Consider the following 24,016-nt stretch of genomic DNA (forward strand, 5'->3'; position numbering starts at 1 on the left):
CCACTGTGGGTCCAAAGAAAGTTGTGGGTGCCAGCTTTTTGATGAAGAAGGTAAGGAACAGTATTAAAATCAGAACCAAATAACTTCTAGAAAATTACAAAGGTGGTGTCTGTGTGGCTCTCCTTTGTCCTTCTTCTTCACTGTCTTCGCCAACTCGTCTTCAATAAATGTAAAGGGAACAAATGTAAAAGTGAGTCAGTAATCCATTTTGTGTATCATTTATATGTTTTGTGTTAATATTTCCGGGTGTCTGAAAAAGACTCGTTTGATTTACATTATTTATTTTGTAATTACGGTTTGTGTCTGGCTAATATGTTTAATGGTTTTACAGTTGACAAGTTGTGTCTTCAGCTCTCACTGGATCGGTTAGCAGCCGAGTGTGAAGCGACTGGGATGAGAATCAGCACCTCCAAGTCCGAGTCCATGGTTCTCGCCCGGAAAAGGGTGGAGTGCCATCTCCGGGTTGGGGGGGAGATCTTGCCCCAAGCGAAGGAGTTCAAGTACCTCGGAGTCTTGTTCACGAGTGAGGGAAGAGTGGATTGTGAGATCGGTGCGGCGTCTTCAGTAATGCGGACGCTGTATCGATCCGTTGGGGTGAAGAAGGAGCTGAGCCGGAAGGCAAAGATCTCAATTTCCCGGTCGATCTACGTTCCCATCCTCACCTATGGTCATGAGCTTTGGGTTATGACCGAAAGGACAAGATCACGGGTACAAGCGGCCGAAATGAGTTTCCTCCGCCGGGTGGCGGGGCTCTCCCTTAGAGATAGGGTGAGAAGATCAAAGTAAAGCCTCTGCTCCTCCACATCGAGAGGAGCCAGTTGAGGTGGTTCGGGCATCTGGTCAGGATGCCACCCGAACGCCTCCCTTGGGAGGTATTTTGGGCACGTCCAACCAAGGGTAAGACCCAGGACACGTTGGGAAGACTATGTCTCCTGGCTGGCCCGGGAATGTCTCGGGATCCCCTGGGAGGAGCTGGACAAAGTGGCTGGGGAGAGGGAAGTCTGGGCTTCCCTGCTTAAGCTGCTTCCGCGACCCGACCTCGGATAAGCGGAAGAAGATGGATGGATGGATGGAAGTAGTGTCTGCTCTTTTCCTTTGCATGACCAAGTAGCTCAAATTTCAACAATATATATTTAAAGTATAAACATGAATTTACATCATGACTATGTAAAGTTTGTTACCCTTGCCTTTGAAATTCGTTGAATATTGGTGGGCGACTTTGTCATCTTCATAATTATCATTTGTAACCCCAACTGCATGCAGAGGCATGATCAATCAGGGTGAAGACAACCAATCACAGCAAGAGTGCGGAGATGTTGGACTTTGAACTGCATTGTGGGAGGTTTGCAACCGTTTCCATCACTGTCATCACCATTTTCTGTTAATGAGAGAGAAAGCCACATGCTTGTGCTGGTTTAATCTTCCCGCTGTGCAGAAAGAGGTTGAGATTAAACATCCTACGATGATTGGTGCATTTGTTATATAATAATACACACAGTGTAATCTTGTACATCGGGTTGTAGGAGCAGATACATGAAGAGTGTCCCACTATTGTCACAGAGGTAGTGTACACAGCAATGCACAAATGTTTGCATGTCGGGTGGTGCATGCATTTATGTATTCGTGTCAGTGCCCCTGCTGGGTTAAGAGCTCTGACGTGCACGCGATCCTGTGGCCCAAATCGTGGGCCTGCCTTCGTATTGGCCAGAGTTCAGGCTTGGTCATTCCATACCTAATCAGCCATTGGCCGCTTTACGTAACTGACAGACCCCATCCAAAATTCCTCTCACATCTTCCCTTGTGGCCCAGTGAGCCGACCGAGGCCGTCTGTGCAGCAGACATGCAAATATGTCACTTTTTTTTAACATTTTTGCGGTTGGTTCATGAATTGAACTGAGAGAAACAACAAAGTCGTAACCCATTTGCTGCACGCTATCTGACATTGTAAACAGTCTGCGACGAAGACAATAAACACTGTGAAACATCTGTTTCAAGTGTCTGAAGGGCAGAGTTCACACATCTGTGACTGCTCAGTTGGTCCAAGCGCATCAGGCCAAGGTCCAAGGCATCAACGAGGGAGCCTCACTCACAGCGGGAGGCCTCCTGTCTCCCGCCGCCGAGACAGAGTACCGAATGGCGGCGGTGAAACAAACGGGAGCCATGCGTTAGCGCCGTACACGCCTACGAGGCTGGCGGGTTGGGCCGGGCCTGATGAGTCTTACCTCACCGCAGCAGACCATGAATTATTGACAAGCTGAAATGTGATGAGATGGGGCAGACAAACAACCTCTTCATGCTGTTTTTTTGTTCTAGCTTTGGGCAACATTTGCATGCATTTTATCTAAGCAGGCCCGGCAAAATCAATATTTCAAATGGATGGACGAACAACCTCCGTTTTTCATAAGCAGTGAAACATTAAAGAAGTACAATCTGAAACCAAAACCTAATTTCTGTATTTGAATTAGGATGGATTATTGAGAGGAATACACTTTCTTGCCAAAAGTATTTGGCAATATGACTCACATATGAACTTGAAGTGCCATCCCATTCCTAACCCATAGGGTTCAGTATGATGTCGGTCCATCTTTTGCAGCTATTACAGCTTCAACTCTTCTGGGAAGTGTGGAGGATGCATATATGTTTAAGAGTCCTTCATTTATACATAGCCATGTTTAGAGTAGCTAGTACTTTTCCTTTGTATATTCTACCAGTCTCTCTTTGTCTTCAGATTGTCTGTTTAGTGTCTTAAACCATTAGGAATGTGAAACCAAACCCCCAAATATTCCTTATGGGTGTTGCGAGGGGGAGTGGTGGGGGGGGGGGGGTACAAAGGAGTTGGCTTTTCCGTTTGAATGTCAGATCAACTAGAGTAGCCGATATGAATGTATGTCATCGAAAGAACTTGGGATTGACCAGTAACTTAGATTCTCTGGGAGGAAGAATTGGTCCGACGCAACAGAAGGCTGTCCACAAGGTTGCATAGTGTGTTTCTAGGAATTTTTCAGCCATTCTTCTAAAAGCGCATTGGTGAGGTCACACACTGATGTTGGGCGAGAAGGCCTGGCTCTCAGTCTCCGTTCTAATTCATCCCAAAGGTGTTCTATTGGGTTCAGGTCAGGACTCTATGCAGGCAAGTCAAGTTAATCCACACCAGACCCTGTCATCCATGTCTTTATGGACAGTCGGCAGACCTCTTTGCACTATGCGCTTCAGCACCCGCTGACCCCTCTCTGTCAGTTTACGTGGCCTACCACTTCGTAGCTGAGTTGCTGTTATTCCCGAACTCTTCCGTTTTCTTATAATAAATTTCACGACTGGATTTGTTGCACAGGTGGCATCCTATGAGAGTTCCACGCTGGAAATCACTGAGCTCCTCAGAGCAACCCATTCTTTCACAAATGTTTGTAGAAACAGTCTCCATGCCTAAGTGCTGGATTTTATACACCTGTAGACGGGCCAAGCAAATTGGACACCTGATTCTGATCATTTGGATGGGTGGCCAAATACTTTTGGCAATATAGTGTATCTACAATAGTGTGATAAACAACACTACCAAAATGATAACAATAAAGACATGCAGCATTTTGTTTTCTATTTTTAAGGCAAGCCTTGTGGTCTAACTGCATCGTCAGCGACAATCAATCAGGGACTGCAGTGGCTCTACCTCCACCCTGATGACCTGACGGATAAATGCAATCAAGCGGAAAACAATCCTACAAAATGATGTGTCCCCACCCAACCTGATCTGTAACATCACGGAATCCCAGAAGTGTTTAGATGCCCGACACAGGAATGTCGCTGTGCACACCCAGATGGGATCAGACAAACACACAGACCTTTCCCGACATCTCAAGCAGTTCGAATTAGACAAAAGGAATTCTCCCAGACTCTTCTTGAGCTGCAGGGAATGTGCTCGCCAAGCGTGGATTACTCCTGCCTCATCGTCTATGGCCCCGTAGGGCCCGACCTCGATTGTTTCAAGAACGCATTCCTGTTCAGACAGAATGAAAGGCCACGCATGAGCAGATACCCACCTGTCTGCCTCGCCAGTCGAAGGATGGAGCTAGATGCCAATGCATGGTCAAGTCGTTTGTGTACTCTTAATCACTGAGTTTTTGTTGTAGACGATTAATACCGGCGCCACTTAAAGCGACTAACCGACTTAAAGGAGTCATATAATGATTTTTTTCTACATTTAAAATACTTCATTGTGGTCTACACAACATGTAATGGTCATTATTTGGTCCATATTTTGCATACATTATGTTTTACAGACCATCTTCAAGCCGCATTCTCCTTTCCTCATTTGGAGGAAGCGTGAAGGAAGTCAAGACAAATGCACAAATAAAAATACCAATAGGTAAGAAAAGATGGTTGTGCATAAGAGGTCCCCTTTAATAGATAGAATAGAACATACTTTATTGATCCCTGGGGGAAATTCAGCACCACAGTTCGCTCCAAATAAACAATAAACATGTATTTTTTACATGTGAATAATATAAATACAGTCTATTATACAGCATTATTCACATGTGAATAATATAAATACAGTCTATTATACAGCATTATTCACATGTGAATAATATAAATACAGCATTATACAGCATTATTCACATGTGAATGATATAAATACAGTCTATTATACAGCATTATTCACCTGTGAATAATATAAATACAGTCTATTATACAGCATTATTCACATGTGAATTATATAAATACAGTCTATTATACAGCATTATTCACATGTGAATAATATAAATACAATATATTATACAGCATTATTCACATGTGAATAATATAAATACAGTCTATTATACAGCATAATCCACATGTGAATAATATAAATACAGTCTATTATACAGCATTATTCACATGTGAATAATATAAATACAGTCTATTGTACATCATTATTCACATATGAATAATATAAATACAGTCTATTATACAGCATTATTCACATGTAAATGATATAAATACAGTGTATTATGCAGCATTATTCACATGTGAATAATATAAATACAGTCTATTATACAGCAATATTCACATGTGAATAATACAAATACAGTCTATTATACAGCATTATTCACATGTGAATAATATAAATAAAGTCTATTATACAGCATTATTTATTATAAATTATAAATTGGCAGCCACGCTTCCGTCAGTCTACCCCAGGGCAGCTGTGGCTACGAAAGTAGCTTACCACCACCAGGTGTAAATGAATGATGGGTTTTTAACATGTAAAGCGACTTTGGGTACTTAGAAAAGCGCTATATAAATCCCAGGTATTATTATTATTATTATTATTTACATGTGAATAATATAAATAAAGTCTATTATACAGGAACATTTACATGTGAATAATATAAATACAGTCTATTATACAGCATTATTTACATGTGAATAATATAAATACAGTCTATTATACAGCATTATTCACATGTGAATAATATAAATACAGTCTATTATATAGCATTATTTACATGTGAATAATATAAATAAAGTCTATTATACAGGAACATTTACATGTGAATAATATAAATACAGTCTATTATACAGCATTATTTACATGTGAATAATATAAATACAGTCTATTATACAGCATTATTCACATGTGAATAATATAAATACAGTCTATTATACAGCATTATTCACATGTGAATAATATAAATACAGTCTATTATACAGCATTGTTTTCCTATTTAAAAGTTTGTGGGTTTTTTTTCTTTTTTTTCCTAAATTTGTTCTGCTGTGCTGTTATTTGCAGTGTTACCTACATGTATAGCACGGGTATGGTGACTATGACTACCGTATTTTCCGTACAATAGAGCGCACCGGATTATAAGGCGCACTGCCGATGAGCGGGTCTAGTCAGGTCTAAATTCATACAAAAGGTGCACCGGATTATAGGGCGCATTAAAGGGGTCATATTATTTATTTATTTTTCAAAATGTAAAACACTTCCTTGTGGTCTACATATTTGGTCAAAAGGTTGCATAGATGATGTTTTACAGATCATCTTCAAGCCGCTTTCTGACAGTCGCTTCAGGATGTGCCGTTTTGTGGGCGGTCTTATTTACGTGGCTCAGAGATCAGAAGGTACCAGAAAGTAAGAAATGTTGCTTTTGCATAATATTGCCAAACGAAACGGCAGATAATGTCTTACCTTATACACACACCATAATAATACTCGTATGTTGAAATCACAGTACAATCCTTCAAGCGGTGCGGCTTCATAGCTTACCAAAGTCGTACTAAAACATTTTGATTGATTTTTGAGCGCCGTGTGTAATGTTCTATATTTTCAATAGAACATATAAAATGTTGAAGTCTACACGTATCTCTTATGTTTGACTGCCATCATATTGCAGTCTACCCGTATCTCTTATGTGTGACTGCCATCTACTGGTCACACTTATCATTTCACCATGTACCAAAAAAAATAGCTTCAAGGTCGGTAAGCACAACCAAGATTATTCCGTACATTTGGCACACCGGGTTATAAGGCGCACTGTCGAGTTTTGAGAAAATGAAAGGATTTTAAGTGGGGCGGTATAGCTCGGTACAGCTCGGTTAGTAGAGTGGCCGTGCCAGCAATTTGAGGGTTCCGGGTTCGATCCCCGCTTCTGCCATCCTAGTCACTGCCGTTGTGTCCTTGGGCAAGACACTTTACACACCTGCTCCCAGTGCCACCCACACTGGTTTAAAAATGTAATTTAGATATTGGGTTTCACAATGTAAAGCGCTTTGAGTCACTAGAGAAAAGCGCTATATAAATATAATTCACTTCACTAAGTGTGCCCTATAGTCCGAAAAATACAGTATTCCTATTTATATTGCTATCTGTCATGATCTGTGGTCTGGATCATGTTTTTGTTATTTTCTGTTAGTTTTAAGACTCCATAGTTCCTGTTTTTGTACATCCTTGTTTGTTTTAGTTTCCATGGCGACTGATTAGTTTCACCTGCCTCATGTGTTCGGGACATGCACCTGCTCTAATCAAGAGACTATTATTTAAGCCTGTCTTTGCCAGTTAGTCGGCCTGGCGTCATTGCTCTTTTCATGCCACAGTTTCATGCTGCTCGTTCCATGTCCGATTCCAAGTTTGTGCTACTTATTTGTTTCATGCCACAGTAAGTCTTGTTTGTTTTATGCCATAGTTTGGTTAGTTGTTTCATGTCTATAGTTTCATGTCCTAAGTTTTTGCCTTAGCTTCCGCGTGCGATAGGCACGCTTGCCTTCGGGTTGTTTTCTGTTTTTTGTACCCTTTTGGGTTTTGAATAATGAAATATGTTCCTACCTTCAAGTCCTGTCTGGAATAGTCCGTTTGCTTCCTGGGAGAACAAACCTCGCAGTAAGTTGCGACCCTCCCCGTTATGACACTATCCAGCCAGAGCCATCAGGTACTTGGTGTTTTGGGTACAATAATTTTACTGTTTAAAGATAGATAATAAAGTGAATTAGAGCAAGAATACATTATAAGACACACCTTTGTTGGATGCCGAGCTTCCCCATAAGCATTCCGAGCCATGATCTCAGATAATTATCTTTTACCTTTCATCCTTTCCGATGATCATTATCTCATCTCTGTCAGACACTTGGACGGACGTTCTGAAGAGGGTGCCTCGGGGCTGCTATTTAAGCTTAACAAGCCCTGGCTTCTGTTGGCAAGAGCTAGCGCAGGGGTCGGCAACCCGCGGCTCTAGAAGCGCCGCCCTAGTGGCTCTCTGGAGCTTTTTAAAAAATGTATGAAAAATGGAAAAAGATGAGGAAAAAAAAAAACGTTTTTGTTTTAATATGGTTTCCGTAGGAGGACAAACTTGACGCAAATAAATACATATAAAGCACACTGTTTATATTAAACATGCTTCACTAATTTGAGTATTTGGCGAGCGCCGTTTTGTCCTACTAATTTTGGCGGCCCTTGAACTCACCGTAGTTTGTTTACATGCATAACTTTCTCCGACTTTCCGGGACGTGTTTTATGCCACTTCTTTTTCTGTCTCATTCTGTCCACCAAACTTTTAACGTTGTGCGTGAGTGCACAAAGGTGAGTTTTGTTGATGTTATTGACTTGTGTGGAGTGCTAATCAGACATATTTGGTCACTGCATGACTGCAAGCTAATCGATGCTAACATGCTATTCAGGCTAGCTATATGTACATATTGCATCATTATGCCTCATTTGTAGCTATATTTGAGCTCATTTAGTTTCCTTTAAGTCATCTTAATTCAATGTATATCTCATGACACACTATCTGTATGTAATATGGCTTTTAATTTTTTGCGGCTCCAGACAGATTTGTTTTTGTATTTTTGCTCCAATATGGCTCTTTCAACATTTTGGGTTGCCGACCCCTGAGCTAGCGGCATAAAGACTGCATATGCAGAATGGATGCTATGTATTTCGGCTGCCTTGACACGTGACACAAAGTCGGAAGCAACGTTTCGGTACGAGCTGGACAAATCCCTCCATGAGCATGAGCTCTCAACTTGGTTCCAATGCGGGCTTTTGTCAAGGGCAACATTTTTTAAAAAATCCCATTATAATGCTCACCGCGTGCACTGTAATTCACACTTTCCGTGCATTGTTTTGCATCAGTGCCTGTCCCGGCTGGACGCAACTGGGCAGCAGGCACTCATATTTATGACTGGAAAGTTCTGCTGACTCATGGAGACCGTGCGGCAAGCTATAGGATGTTTTATGCTGGCTGTCAACACATCGTTTTCTGAGCGCGAAACAAACAGTAGCAGTCTTTTACTGCGGCGGACAAACGGCTCCGCATACAAAAGGACACACGTGTAAACAGGAGGGCTTGAGCCGAGGGTTTGCTTTACAACGCTGCACATTCAAGGGGGGAGATTCTCCATAACAGCCTCATGTTGGCCCTCTGGCATCCCGCAATGAAGTCATCGGAGAGCTGATAGTCGCAGTAATTCACGGTCGGCAAAGACAGAAAGCAAACAGCTAAAAAGTTCAGGAGGAGAAGAGTTGTTTGGGAGAACGTGAGCTTCTCCAGCTGTGCCGACACCTCCAGCTGCCGGAGTCCGGCCTGCATGTTCCTGCGACTATTACTTACTGATTTATCGGCCAGATAGTCGGGAGCTCAAGTTTGTTGACATTCCCTGCTCCAGTGCAGCCTCATATACGACCCCTCCTTTTCCAGCAACTTGCTCTCATAAAAATGTCGCTTCGACGAGCACCGAGGAGGTGAAACTATCAACTCAAATATTTGGCAGCTTTAATCCGAAAACTGGAGAGACACATGTGACCGTAAAAGTGTGTCAGCGGGGCGCCCGAGCACGGTAAATAAGCACGGCGCCGTGTTATCTCTGTAACAGGAATGGGGGACGATCATGTATCCTGAAAACATCCAGTTTTTTCGGAGCTAAAACACTCCGAGGCATGCTTGTACGATTCACCGGGTTGGCGTGAGCCCCCAGCATACTTGCCAACCTTGAGACCTCCAATACCGGGAGGTGGGGGGTAGGGGGGGGCGGGGGGGGGGGGGGCTTGGTCGGGGTTGGGGGGTGGGTGGTTGGGGGTGGGGGGCGTGGTTATTTACAGCTAGAATTCACCAACTCGAGTATTTCATATATATTTAATATATATATATATATATATGTGTGTATGAAATACTTGACTTTCAGTGAATTCTAGCTATATATATATATATATATATATATATATGTATATATATATATATATATATATATATATATATATATATATATATATATATATATATATATATATATATATATATATATATATATATATATATATTTATTTTATTTACATAGAAAAAAAAAACAACAACTTGAATTTCAGTGTTCCGGTGGCTATCCATTAGATGGCAGTATTGTCCTGTTTAACTTCTCCGTTCATGATGAATATATCATTTCGGCCACCGTGTTCAATGGAGAAGTCTGTTCTACAAAATTTACAGGCAACATACGCCTTCCCCTTCAAACTGTCCTGGATGAACTGAAATTCTTGTTTCCATTTGTTTTGGAACTTGCAAGCGTATTTCTTCATCTTGCTCGTCGACGGCGTCGCCATGTCTGTAATTTCCTCGTTCTTCTGCTTCGTCTCCTTGTTGTGTGCGCAGTTGTGCACTCTCTAAAAGCCCTAGATGTTATGACATCATTGGGCAGGCAAGCTGTTTATATTGTGGGAAAGCGGACGTGAGAACAGGCTGTCCCCACTCAGTCTCAGGTCCGCATTGAGCTGGAGGGGGCGTGGCCTCCAGCTCCGGCTGAATACCGGGAGTTTGTCGGGAGAAAATCTCTGCCGGGAGGTTGTCGGGAGAGGCGCTGAATACCGGGATTCTCCCGCTAAAAACGGGAGGGTTGGCAAGTATGGCCTCCAGTCTTTGGAAAGTAGGCTGTTTGCATGCACACCTTGGTGCACTCACATGGAGCCGGTCCAGCCATTCATAGCACAAAAAAAATGTGTGTCCCCAGGCAAGAGTGTATCTGCCTGCAATAGACCATCGATTGCAAGCATATAAAAGGCTTTTATTGGTTATAAAGTGCGTCGGGTGGTTGAACCAACGGGGCTTTGTTGGCCGAGTTAAACCAGCAAGAGACAGAGGAACCAAACCTTCTGTGGAAAATGAAGATTATTGCTTTGTTGTTGCTGGGAGCATAGGTGCTGATCTACATTTCTGCCAGTGGGTGCTTGCTGTGCGTGTATTAGTGTTTTCCCGATACCAATATTTTGGTACTGGTACCAACATTATTTCGGTACTTTTCGATACTTTTCTAAATAAACGGGACCACAAAAAATGTCACTGTTGGCTTTATTTTAACCAAACAAATCTTAGTGTACATGAAACATATGTGACCTGTGCTGGCAAAATGAGTCACAATGAGGAAATTTTAAAAACGGAGTTATTGTTATTTACACATTCTCCATCTAAAGACCTTCAAAATGATGTATGGTTTGTTGGAATCGGACAGAAAATGACCGAGTTACATCCGATTGAAGTCGACCAAGTTTGAGGGTCCGTTTTGAGAAAAACCAGCTTAAAGTTTAATGTTCCGGAACAGAATGTTCCAAAACAAAACTCCATAGCAACCATACCTTAACACGCGAAGTCCCAGAGAAGGGTCAATTGACATTTTTACCTAGAAAACACACAAGAGGGTCATTTGACCCCTAGTCCCCCCTGTGGACACTCCTTTTGTTATGAAAATGTGGCTGTTAGTGGCACACGGCAGGGGGCCACTTGAGCCTGTGTGGGGGAGGGGACCTTACAGCTCAAGCTTTAGTTCTGAGGTAGGTTGTGTGTGTTTTTGCAAGGATCAACAGAATGAAGGGATCAACACTCTGACATTTATTGTTAAAAAAAATACAAAACAAAACATATTTACAAAGAATGAAAAAGCAACTGTTTTCCCAGTTTTGGTGTGGAGGGTTGTTGCAGAAGCAATTGTTATTTTTGTGTGCCAAAAATAGTTTAAAAAAAAAAATTTACAAAGAAAAAAGCATATTTACAAAGAATGAAAAACCATGTCCATGTAAACGTGACTGACATACATTTGAGCAGTCACTCACAATCCTGGCACTGCCATTGCTCCTTTCGGCATTTCCCACATGTATAATTTTTCTGTCTACCTAGACAAACTGCCCCTAACAGCCTCATTACCATAACAAAATGAGTGATTAGTGTATTCGGGAAAAGCGTCGGGCCAAATGACCCCTCTCTGGGTCTTCTAGGTAGACAGAAAAATGCTGGGACTTCTAGTGTTAAAAGTCCTTGTAGCAACACCAAAATTGGTACAATTAAAGTCAAATCTCATGTCTAAAGGAAAAATATATATTCAACTCTATTGAAAATGGTAATGTACAAAAATGTCAACGCTGTTATGTCACAGTTTTTTTGTTCACTGGTCAGTTTGTCAGCTGGTCAGCTGTCCGTAATATTCCTGACCAGCAGCACTAAGAAGATTCGCCGACTGCAGTGAATTTAGCGCACTTGCAAGCGCCTGTGTACCCTCTCCACCTTCTAAATCCATTACGGAATGGAAAACAGTCTAACTTATCCACAAAAATAATAATTAAATGTTCGAAAATCACCTTTTTTCACCAAATATTCCGCTCGAATTACTGTGTTGTTTTTCATCAGGGCGCTGCCATGATACCACAATGCACCGCACGGGGTGATTCAACCAATGAGGGTACGCCTCACAGCGACCGCTTAGCAACAAGCCGGGTTTGTTTACGTCGGGACAGGTTTAAAAACTCGAATTCTATTGGTTCAGAATGGCGTCGTCGGGAATTCCATGCTCATTTTTAGAAAGTAGGTAAACTTGGCGTCACAATAATAAAACTCGCGGCAATAAGGGGATTCCCCCTTATTGCCGCCAGTGAGCGTTGAAAACACTTGATTTTCTCAAGGAATTTGAACACAAAGGACTAATTTCTGAAGACATACCTCGTACAAAACCTTCAAATAAAGGTGATTTAAGATGTTTTCTTGCTATTTCGATGATTGGGATCGCTAGATTGTGGCTTTATGGACTCATTTTTGTGAAAATCTCAATTTCAACCAAGATACATTTTTTCCACTTATTTGCCTGTAGCTCAAAATTAGCCTGTGCGTATTCCGACTCATTTTGCCAGCACGGGTCACATATGTTTCTTATTGCAATTTTGAAGTAAATAAAATAGACAACTTGTCTTTTAGTAGTAAGTAAACAAACAAAGACTCCTAATTAGTCTGCTGACGTATGCAGTAACATATTGTGTCATTTATCATTCTATTATTTTGTCAAAATGATTAAGGACAAGTGGTAGAAAATGAATTATCAACCTACTGGTTCATTTATTGTTAATATCTGGTTATTTTCTGTTCTATTTTCTACACTTCTGTTAAAATGTAATAATCACTTATTCTTCTTATACCAAGTAGTTACATGATCATACATTGGTCATATTCAAAGTCCTCATGTGTCCAGGGACATATTTCCTGAGTTTATAAACATAATATACATTTACAAAAAAAAAATCATAGTAGTATCGACTAGATACGTGCCTGTACTTGGTATCATTACAGTGGATGTCAGGTGTAGATCCATCAATGGCGTTTGTTTAGATTTTGACGGCGGTGAGCTACGGTGTGTAGTGAAGCATGTTTAGCTATTCCTCGTCCTGCAGGGATGATACTTGTGCGATACCAAGTAGTTACAGGATATAATGTTGGTCATATTCAAAGTCTTCATGTGTTTTTGGACGTATTTCCTGACATAGAATTAATTTTAAAAAAAATAAAGAAGATTTTGTGATGTTAAAAAATATCGACGTAATCATAGTAGTATCGACTAGATACGCTATTGTACGTGGTATCATTGCAGTGGATGTTCGGTGTAGATCCACTAATGGCGTTTGTTTATATTGTAGCGTCCCGGAAGAGTTGGTGCTGCAGGGAATTCTGGGAATTTCAATCAATGTTTACTTATATAGCCCTAAATCACGAGTGTCTCAAAGGGCTGCACAAGCCACAACGACATCATCGGCTCAGATCCCACAGAATTTGTTCTGTAGTGTTTATGTTGCGGTGCAAATATTCTTCCAAAATGTGTTTGTCGTTGTTGTTTAGTGTGGTTTCACTATATGGCACATGTTTATGACAGTGTTGGCATTGTTCATACTGCCACCTTTAGTATGACATGTATGGCTGTTGAGTAAGTATGCAGTCATTCGTTCGTGGGCAGTGTGTTCAAAGTCAAGATGATTGTGTCATTAGTTCATTGTCGGGCACAATTAAATCTTGGTTAGGCTTTGTTAATCATAGACTAGGGATGATGCTCGAAACCGGTTTTCCCGGTTGTTCGAGAAGAAAAGAACCGAGTCTTCGGACTCAAATCCCTTTTTGATAACCGTTACCCGTTATCGAGACCACTATAGTAAAGAAAAAGAGTTGGTTCTTTATTCGAATCCCTGGGAACGAATCCCGTCCTGACAAGAATTGCCCCGTGGGACATCACAAGAAATGACGTCACGTAGCTCAGTCATTAGGCGCAGATCATATCAGTACAATGTTTAACTTCTTTGCTTAATCCATTCCATCATTTAATTCCACATCATTTTAGCTGTTTGCAATTTTACCGAATCATCGAACATTCATATTTTTGACTCAATGAATAAAGTGTTTGTATGTTCTTTATATCCAACATTATGTATCAGTATAATTATTTTTTTTTTTGTAACACGGTTAACGAATGTAGCGCACATTTGTAGTTATTTCCCCACATTTCTGCACAATAACTCCGATATGGTAATACTATAATAGCGGGATTTAGAGAATGTGAAGTGATTTGTTAAACCAAATACTGTGTGTTTTTTTCCATATACAACAACCTATCTGGACTCCATAAGAGAATCGATAAGGAATCCGTTCGATAAGAGAATCGATAAGGAATCCGTTCGATAAGAGGATTCGATAATAGGCTCAAACCCGATAATTTCTTATCAAACATCATCCCTATTGTATACTATATGATTTGTGACTTTTCTATTATGTAAAATGGACTAAACTCGCCACAAAGTTAACCACAACAAGATTGACTTTTAAAAAAGTATTTTAAAGATTGAAAGCCCATCAATCCCACGTGGGTGCTCGGCATTGCCCGTGAGTGCTCGGGCCCCGAAGCACCCACGGGATCGGCCCCTATAGCTGGGAGAGGATGGATGTGCAGCACCTTTACACGTCTGACAAGCTCATCTTTGCTTTGCTGCCCAAAGCCTCAAAGGCAGTGGGAATCACATGGGAAACTTGTCTGGAAGGACAACCCACCCCTTGTTTGTCAAAGAAAAGGGGGGAACACCTCCATGCTGAGCCCTTCCTCGGCAGGCCATTAAACAGGGGGGGAACATTCCTCAGTAATTCACTTTGACTGAGGCCAAAACGCTGGACGAGGGTCACCGGCTAAAGGCTGCCACATGCAGGCGGGGGGCAAGTGTGTGTGTAGGGGCGTGGGGGTTAGGAAGTAGGACAGGATGGAAGAGGAGTGAGAGGCGAGGTGACAAAAAGGAAATACAAAAGCAGTCACGTCATGGTGATGAGTGCTCTCATCAAGTTTGGGATTCTCTTCTTCCAAAAGGGACTCATGTTCATGCGTTGCAATCCTGCTTTTAGCAAAATGATGTCAGGACTTTACCCGCAGAATGTGAATAGCATGAACCAAAATGAGAAATGACACTTCCAAATGTTTATAGAATGACCACAGGGATAGGCGAATCAAATCCCTCCACTTGCCAATCCGCTTACTCCTTAATCCCCAGCTAGGTTTCACTTGGGAGGCGGGCTCCAACTGTCCAGTGTAGCAACACATCTGGCTTGGTGGCGAGTCTACTCAGTGCCCAGCCGCAGATTTAAAGGAACAAATGGGACGAATCAGTCTGCATGTGACTGTTGTCCAACTTTGTAGAACAGGGAAAGACCTTTTCCTCTTGATGCGAGGCATTCTGATCCAAATACTTTTATTTTTGGCTGTAGAACACAACTTTCCACGACAGAAACAAGTGAAGAAGTTCTGTTCTGGCACTGTGTCAAAACTAACAACCATGCTCTGCCTATGGTTCTGTTTTTAGAGATAACAAAGTATCTAAAAATGGGCAGTCAGAGTGGAGAATCCTACATTTAACAACCACATGCATGGCTGTGTTCTTTAAATATGGCTCACCATCTCAGTGACTTGGAGCTTGTGGGGTCCGAAATTAGAAGCTGGGAGACGCCATATCGTCAGAATCCATGTTCACGTGTTTGCAGTCCATTCGTTCGACCGTGGGATTAGTGGGCCGGCAAAAAAAAATCTTAATCTTTTTGAGAGGGAGTGTGAGGGGACAAAAGGGGAGGTGGACCAAATTCCTGCACACATAAATCCCCCTGTAATGCTGGATTCTAAATGACAGCTATCCATTTCCATCGGCTATCAGTCGCAATCAACATGGTTCTTTGCCACATGCTGTTGCCACCAGCAACAGGACACCCCTAAGTAGCCCCCCTCCCAACTGGTTTGTCAAGCTCAAAGTAAATCCCAGATCATCTCTTGCACATGTATTAAAAATGCCCCCTCCACCGGGGGTTATCAGCTCACAGTACAGACAAATAATTACCTAATGAGGTGCTTTGAAAGATACAAGTGTAAAGTGGACCACGGCCATTGAACCAGGGAAACTGGGTCTTACCCTGGTGGAGATGCAGCATCTTGGTGCAATCAAAGGACACTCATGGTAATCCACCAGCACGCTTGACTCGCTCGCTTCAGCTGCTGCCAGCTGATCCCAACAGATGATATAGTTTACATCCACATCTAGTCACAGCTGCCTCACCTCCCGACCAAACCGAGCACCTCCTCCCAGTGCCCTCCTTAGCACTCAATATCTCCGCTCTCTCCGGTCCGTCCTCAGCCTACCAACATGCATGAACCCTCCGCCTGATTCTGCTTCCCTCTCCTCTCCCTACATGCGCTCTGCCTCTCTGCTGTGGTCTCTCTCACATCAACGCTGAGCTGTAAGCCTCCCCCTGCCCGCCCCGCCCCCGGGCTTTATCTCGCCTATGTAGTACATCTTAGCTTCTGACTCTCCCCCAGACCTTGTGTCTCCTCGAACAGGACGTTGAGCATGCGATCACTGCTGCATTTTGGAAGGTAGTGCCTTTCAGCATGTTTAGTACCTGCTACCATTTAGTGTTTACAACCATGGGCAAAATGTCCATTAAGCAGAACTGATTTCTGAATAATGCTGCAGTGACTTGTAGGGATGATGTTTGATAAGAAATTATCGAGTTCGAGCCTATTATCGAATCCTCTTATCGAACCGATTCCTTATCGATTCTCTTATCGAATCCAGATAGGTTGTTGTATATGAAAAAAAACAACACAATATTTGGTTTAACAAAAGCTCACTTTTATTTTATAAGAAAAAAATAGAATAAAATAAATAAATAAATACTGACTGTTACCCCCCTAAAAAAATAAAATAAAAAAATATTGACTGTTGTTACCCAAAGTATATTAAGTGGGATTTTTCAGAATATAACACAAAAACAACCTGTCTCTGTGATCACTATAGGTGTATAAATAATAATATAGTGTTAAATAAAATCAGTCCCTTGGGCACAAAACAGAAAATAATACAGCTCTCCAAAAAGTGCACTTCTGCTGCTATTGGAACATACTAACTACACGCACAGGCAGACAGCTAACAAACAATCCAAGACGTCTAATAAAGTTCCAAAGCAGATTGATCCATTTAGGCTCTTTATTGTTGTTGATCTTGCTTTGTCTTTTCCTATCTTTACTTTTGTCTTGCACTGGACTGTTTTTTTTGTTTTTTTTTAAACTGAAATACACACAATGACAAATGTATAAGCTGTGTGATTCAATTAACATACTCAAATTTAATACACAATATGTAAATATTAGCTTCACACAAATATACAGTACTATCATCAAACAAATACTTCTGAGTGTTGAAACTATTTCGATGGTGGAAATACACGACTGGCAGCCATTTTAAGTCCTCAAATCATCCATTGAAACAGTGCACAAAAATCGTTTTTCAATAAACATCTTAGTTTTAAATTTAACCACTTTCCACCTTAATATTGAGTTACATAAACAAGTTAAACAGTTTACTTACAGACTTATCTTTTCCAAGGCTTGTAAGAGCTAACACAACTTGTCTACTTCTCAATTGTCTCATGAACTGAACTGACTCGCCAACCCGGAAGTGGCCAGACTAATGATGTGTAGTATTTCCATATCGCCACAAGGTGTCAGTAAGAGTCTACAATCAAATGGGCATAACATTGCCCATTTGGGATTCGTTCCCAGGGATTCGAGTAAAGAACCAACTCTTTTTCTTTACTATAGTGGTCTCGATAACGGGTACCGGTTCTCAAAAAGGGATTCGAGTCCGAGGACTCGGTTCTTTTCTTATCAAACAACCGGGAAAATCGGTTTCGAGCATCATCCCTAGTGACTTGTGAGAATAGACTATTTCATAGAAAAACAAGGTGAGATAAAGCCGAACAAGGGACTGAGGCTATTTCTACACTAAGCCGGATAACCCCTTAAAACGAATAATTATTTAGCCTAAGCATCGTGTCAGCCACACTAAACCATCGTTTAAGGTAACCCTCCTTGGATCATTTTTTTACACGTGTAAGTGCGCCGTGTATTTCTTGAATCTCCGGATCTTAGCTTTGTATTGACTCATTGATCGTTTAAAAACTGAGTTCGGAGAGGAAGTGACGTCAGAAAGAACACGCCACAGCCAACTCCATAACAACCTGTTTCCATACATAGGTAAACACTAGAAATATGGAGGCGAGTCAGCCAGACATGCCCATGTTTCTCCTTCCTCTACATGTACAGACGCTTGTGGAAATCACACATGAATACCTTAAGAGAAAGCCATTGCAGCTATTTGGGATACAACATTTCTCAGACGGCAAGAGAACTTTCGAATGTCCAGATCAGTTGTAATTCTACTTACCGTGGATGTGATAAAAAAAAAATGTAGCGTGTGCTTTGTATTACCTGGCCGTCGAGGGAAGACTACGGAAAACATTGAATGCTTTGGAATGGCAAAGCAGACTGTATCAGTTATTGTCCGCCATGTATGTCGCGGACTCAACGTCTAGGTCTAGACTACATAAAGTCACCAAAAAACGAATGGACAATGAAGGTGAAGGTAAAAGAGTGAGGAGTGTCCTGACCAGATATCTAGATCCCTAGATTGATTGTTGTAAAATGTTCTTGATCTTATTGTTTACTTTTACATGTGATTTACTACAATAGGGCCCCAGAGCACACTGGATTCCAGATAATTGAAATACCACAACACTGGATATTGTTCAGATAAGTTAAATTTAATTTAAGAACTTGCACACAAAGCAACACTGGAGGTGACTATGACGTGCGCATTTTCTGCGCATGCGTACTCGGTTGCGTTGCGCCGGCGGACGGAGGGGGGAAGGGGTCTTAAACGACCATTGTGTTTGTGTGGACTCGGATAAGGTTAGGTGGGATATATCCTGGATAACCTTAGCCGGCTTAGTGTAGAAGGGGCCTAAAACAGCAGGGAAGGTGAGCGGTAGTGGGAAAAGAGAGGTGACACACACAGGTCTGCCTGAGCTTAGCTCTGGACCATCTGCCGCAATCAAATTCAGTCTCAGCTGAACGGCTGTGACAAACTGCAGCCTCCACCGGGCCTACGAGCAAGAAGAACAGAGCGCGATGGAACACTGGGGGAGGAAGAAGATGAGGAAAAGGAGGAGGAGGGGGTATACCCTCTTTTGTCTGCCTTTCAATGGGAACGGTGCGAGAGGAGGCGGGTTCGGGAGGGGGGCAAAGGGGGAATTAAAAGGGTCTCGTTGACAAGAGCGGACAGTTAAAGAGAGGAAAGAAAGGGTCCGGTCTGACTTGAAGTCATGGCCGTCGCTGCCACTTGGCCCCACAAGCACTGTCACTAATGCGCTGAAAGAACAATGACACCGGCCATGTGAGGAAATTAGCCCACCACAGACAGGAGAAGTGTGGAGGAGGGACTTCAAGAGTACTAGGAATGAGGCTGACCACGTTCGGACCCGACCGTCTCATTCGTCATCGTAAAAATCGGAAAGATTCATGATGGCTGCTGATGATGAGAGCAAAGTGTCATGCAGAGATAATTATGTTTAGCATAAGCTCAGCTGGTTCGCAGGCACATTTGAATATGGAGTGGGCACAATTGGATTCCTGGAGCAGGTGGCTGCAAATTAGACATCGTGGTCCCGTTTGGATAAAAAAGACAAATGGCCGACCAAGTCAACACTAACACGTGAATAATCCAAAAATATTGAAGGGAATGTCCAATGCTAATTATATCAACAGCAAGCTGCCAATTACTGAGCGATGGTTGACTTCCCATCTGCCCTTTGGCTCCTTCACTTTAGGGAACACGATGTGGTTGTTTAGTTTGGTTGTCAACAATTTTAACCATGTGACAAGAGTTTATGCAGATATGTGTACTAAGTACTTAGAAATGATTATTGATGAGAGGTTGTCTTTTAAAGCACACATAGAAAAGCTTGTCTCTAAGCTTAAAATTAAATTGTGTTTCTTCTTCAGAAATAAGTCTTGTTTTTCCCTAGGAAACATCTGATCTCATCCACCTTTATTCCTTTACTTGATTATGGAGACTCGCTTTTTATGAAAGCACCTGGCACTTAGTTGAAAAAACTAGACACTGTATATCACTGTGCCTTATGTTTTATTACTGGTTGTGGAAATCTTGTCCACCACTGCACTTTGTATGCAAAGGCAAACTGTCCATCTTTAACTGCCTGAAGACTTTCTCGATGGATAGTTTTTATATATATATATGTCTTCTTAGACTTGTCCCCACCTATCTGTGTTCCTTTGTGTGTAGAGACTCCAGTCATTACAGCCTACGGTCACAGGATGTCCTCCACATGTTGGTTCCTAGAGCCAACACAGAACTTGGTAAAAAAGGCCTTGAGTTATGCTGCTCCCTGGTCATGGAATTACATCCAGAAATATCCCTTTGGGGGAGTTTAAATAAATCAATCAATCAATCAATGTTTACTTATATAGCCCTAAATCACGAGTGTCTCAAAGGGCTGCACAAGCCCGACATCAGTCAGATCCCACATCAGGGCAAGAAAAAAACTCAACCCAATGGGATGACAATGAGAAACCGTCGAGTGGATCTAGCATAATATTGTGAGAGTCTAGTCCATAGTGGATCTAACATAATAGTGTGAGAGTCCAGTCCATAGTTGGGCCAGCAGGAGATCATCTTGAGCGGAGACAGGTCAGCAGCGTAGAGACATCCCCAACTGATGCACAGATGAGTGGTCCACCCTGGGTCCTGACTTTGGACAGCCAGCGCCTCATCTGTGGTCACCGAATCTGTGCCCTCCCTCTCCAGGAAGGAGAGGGGGGCAGAGCAGAAAATAAACGGCAGATCAACTGGTCTAAAAGGGGGGTGTATTTGAAGGCTAGAGTATACAAATGAGTTTTAAAGATGGGACTTAAATGCTTCTACTAAGGTCACCCACATCTGCGGTCCTCTCCAAGGTTTCTAATAGTCATTCACATTGACATGCCACTGGGTTGTGAGTTTTTCCTTGGCCTTCTGAACCGAAGATGTCGTTGTGGCTTGTGCAGCCCTTTGAGACACTTGTGATTTAGGGCTATATAAATAAACATTGATTGATTGATTGATAAGGTACGCATGCTAACATTGTAGGCTAGCTCTGTAATTCATTTTTTTCCAGTTACACTTAAAACTCGTGGATTTAGACACTCGGCACCATCTAATAAGTACGGCGGCTTCTGGCGACCCCCGGCCAGAGGTCCAAGGCACAGATAGCAGGCCCGTCAGAATTTCTGCGGGAATTTTCTAGTTGTTATTGTAACTTTGTTGGTGCCGCCCTCTTTATCAGGTCGCTCTTGAAGAAGAGATTTTAATCTAAATGAGTCTTTACCTGGTTAAATAAAGGAAATTGAAATTGCATAGCATGTCCCATATGTGAGCATGACTGCTTGTGAAAAATGGTGCAGAGTGATCTGCTGAGCTCATTAAGGCGCCGCTTGCTACTCCGCTAGGGGTGTCGATGACAGATCTCACTGTTTGGAAACATTCGGCCGCCCATGCAGCCAGCCTGGCTGCACCGGTGTTGCACTCACACATGCACACACCAAGGAACAAACTGCGGCCTAGGATTGCATTCCACGGGGAGGCAGTGGGCGAAGGGAAGGAGACATGACGGTGGTGGGACAGTTGCTGGAGGGTCTGTAGATCGATAGGGGGTTGTAATGAGGTTCTGGGTGGTAAGAGGCACGGGCTGTGGGAGTGCATGTGCAGCAGAGCGAGGCCTTGTTCAAGGGACGCTGAAGTCTACTAGATGTGTTGAGAATGGTTTCCGCTACTGTGTAGGGTTCTGTTTGGTATCGCTTCTCCCTTCTTATAGTAACATAATCAAAGTAGTTAAAGGCCTACTGAAAGCCACTACTACTGACCACGCAGTCTGATAGTTTATATATCAATGATGAAATCTTAACATTGCAACACATGCCAATACGGCCGGGTTAACTTATAAAGTGACATTTTACATTTCCCGCGAAACTTCCGGTTGAAAACGTCTATGTATGATGACGTATGCGCGTGACGTCAATGGTTGAAACGGAAGTATTCGGACACCATTGTATCCAATACAAAAAAGCTCTGTTTTCATCGCAAAATTCCACAGTATTCTGGACATCTGTGTTGGTGAATCTTTTGCAATTTGTTTAATGAACAATGAAGACTGCAAAGAAGAAAGCTGTAGGTGGGATCGGTGTATTAGCGGCTGGCTGCAGCAACACAACCAGGAGGACTTTGACTTGGATAGCAGACGCGCTATCCGACGCTAGCTGCCGACCGCATCGATGATCGGGTGAAGTCCTTCGTCGCTCCGTCGATCACTGGAACGCAGGTGAGCACGGGTGTTGATGAGCAGATGAGGGCTGGCTTGCGTAGGTGGATAGCTAATGTGTGGGGCGGTATAGCTCGGTTGGTAGAGCGGCCGTGCCAGCAACTTGAGGGTTGCAGGTTCGATCCCCGCTTCCGCCATCCTAGTCACTTCCGTTGTGTCCTTGGGCAAGACACTTTACCCACCTGCTCCCCGTGCCACCCACACTGGTTTAAATGTAACTTAGATATTGGGTTTCACAATGTAAAGCGCTTTGAGTCACTTGAGAAAAAGCGCTATATAAATGTAATTCACTTCACACTTCACTTCACTTTTAGCATAGCTCTGTGAGGTCCCGTAGCTAAGTTAGCTTCAATGACGTCGTTAGCAACAGCATTGTTAAGCTTCGCCAGGCTGGAAAGCATTAACCGTGTAGTTACATGTCCATGGTTTAATAGTATTGTTGATCTTCTGTCTATCCTTCCAGTCAGGGGTTTATTTCTTTTGTTTCTATCTGCAGTTAAGCCCGATGCTATCACGTTAGCTCCGTAGCTAAAGTGCTTCGCCGATGTATTGTCGTGGAGATAAAAGTCACTGTGAATGTCCATTTTGCGTTCTCGACTCTCATTTTCAAGAGGATATAGTATCCCAGGTGGTTTAAAATACAAATCCGTGATCCACAATAGAAAAAGGAGAAAGTGTAGAATCCAATGAGCCCTTGTACCTAAGTTACGGTCAGAGCGAAAAAAGATACGTCCTGCACTGCACGCTAGTCCTTCACTCTCACGTTCCTCATCCACAAATCTTTCATCCTCGCTCAAATTAATGGGGTAATCGTCGCTTTCTTGGTCCTCGCTGCTGGTGTAAACAATGGGGAAATGTGAGGAGCCCTTCAGCCTGTGACGTCACGCTACTTCCGGTAGGGGCAAGGCTTTTTTTTATCAGCGACCAAAAGTTGCGAACTTTATGGTCGATGTTCTCTACTAAATCCTTTCAGCAAAAATATGGCAATATTGCGAAATGATCAAGTATGACACATAGAATGGATGTGCTATCCCCGTTTAAATAAAAAAATTCATTTCAGTAGGCCTTTAAGGATGCTTCAATGCCTGTACCACAATTCCCAACACCCCATTTTAGGGGCGGTATGGCGTAGTGGGTAGAGCGGCCGTACCAGAAACATGAGGGTTGCAGGTTCGCTCCCCGCCTCTTGACATCCAAATTGCCGCCGTTGTTTTCTTGGGCAGGACATTTCACCCTTGCCCCCGGTGTTGCTCACACTGGTAATTGAATGATGAATGATGAATGAATGATAGGTGGTGGTCGGAGGGGCCGTAGGCGCAAACTGGCAGCCACGCTTCCGTCAGTCTACCCCAGGGCAGCTGTGGCTACAAATGTAGCTTACCACCACCAGGTGTGAATGAATGATGGGTTCTCACTTCTCTGTGAGCGCTTTGAGTATCTACTAATAGAAAAGTGCTATATAAAAAATATATATATATATATATATATATATATATATATATATATATATATATATA

The 24,016-nt window shown here is 42.4% G+C and overlaps 1 protein-coding gene across 8 annotated transcripts in view; it reads right to left on the reverse strand.

Moving 5' to 3' along the window:
• LOC133660024 (nck-associated protein 5-like) overlaps positions 1-24,016 on the reverse strand; it is a 254,191-nt gene that overhangs the window by 170,283 nt on the left and 59,892 nt on the right. Inside the window, exon 1 of one of the 8 annotated variants that reach the window (XM_062063093.1) lies at positions 16,199-16,477. The exons of 6 other annotated variants lie outside the window; for them this stretch is intronic. The gene's annotated coding sequence lies outside the window, so the exon portion shown is untranslated. Of the gene's footprint in view, positions 1-15,693; positions 15,761-16,198; positions 16,478-24,016 lie in introns of those variants that run through there. One more of the 8 variants, XM_062063102.1, reaches the window with a different exon arrangement.

Source organism: Entelurus aequoreus, linkage group LG01 (genome assembly GCF_033978785.1).
Source record: "Entelurus aequoreus isolate RoL-2023_Sb linkage group LG01, RoL_Eaeq_v1.1, whole genome shotgun sequence".
Lineage (NCBI taxonomy): Eukaryota > Metazoa > Chordata > Actinopteri > Syngnathiformes > Syngnathidae > Entelurus > Entelurus aequoreus.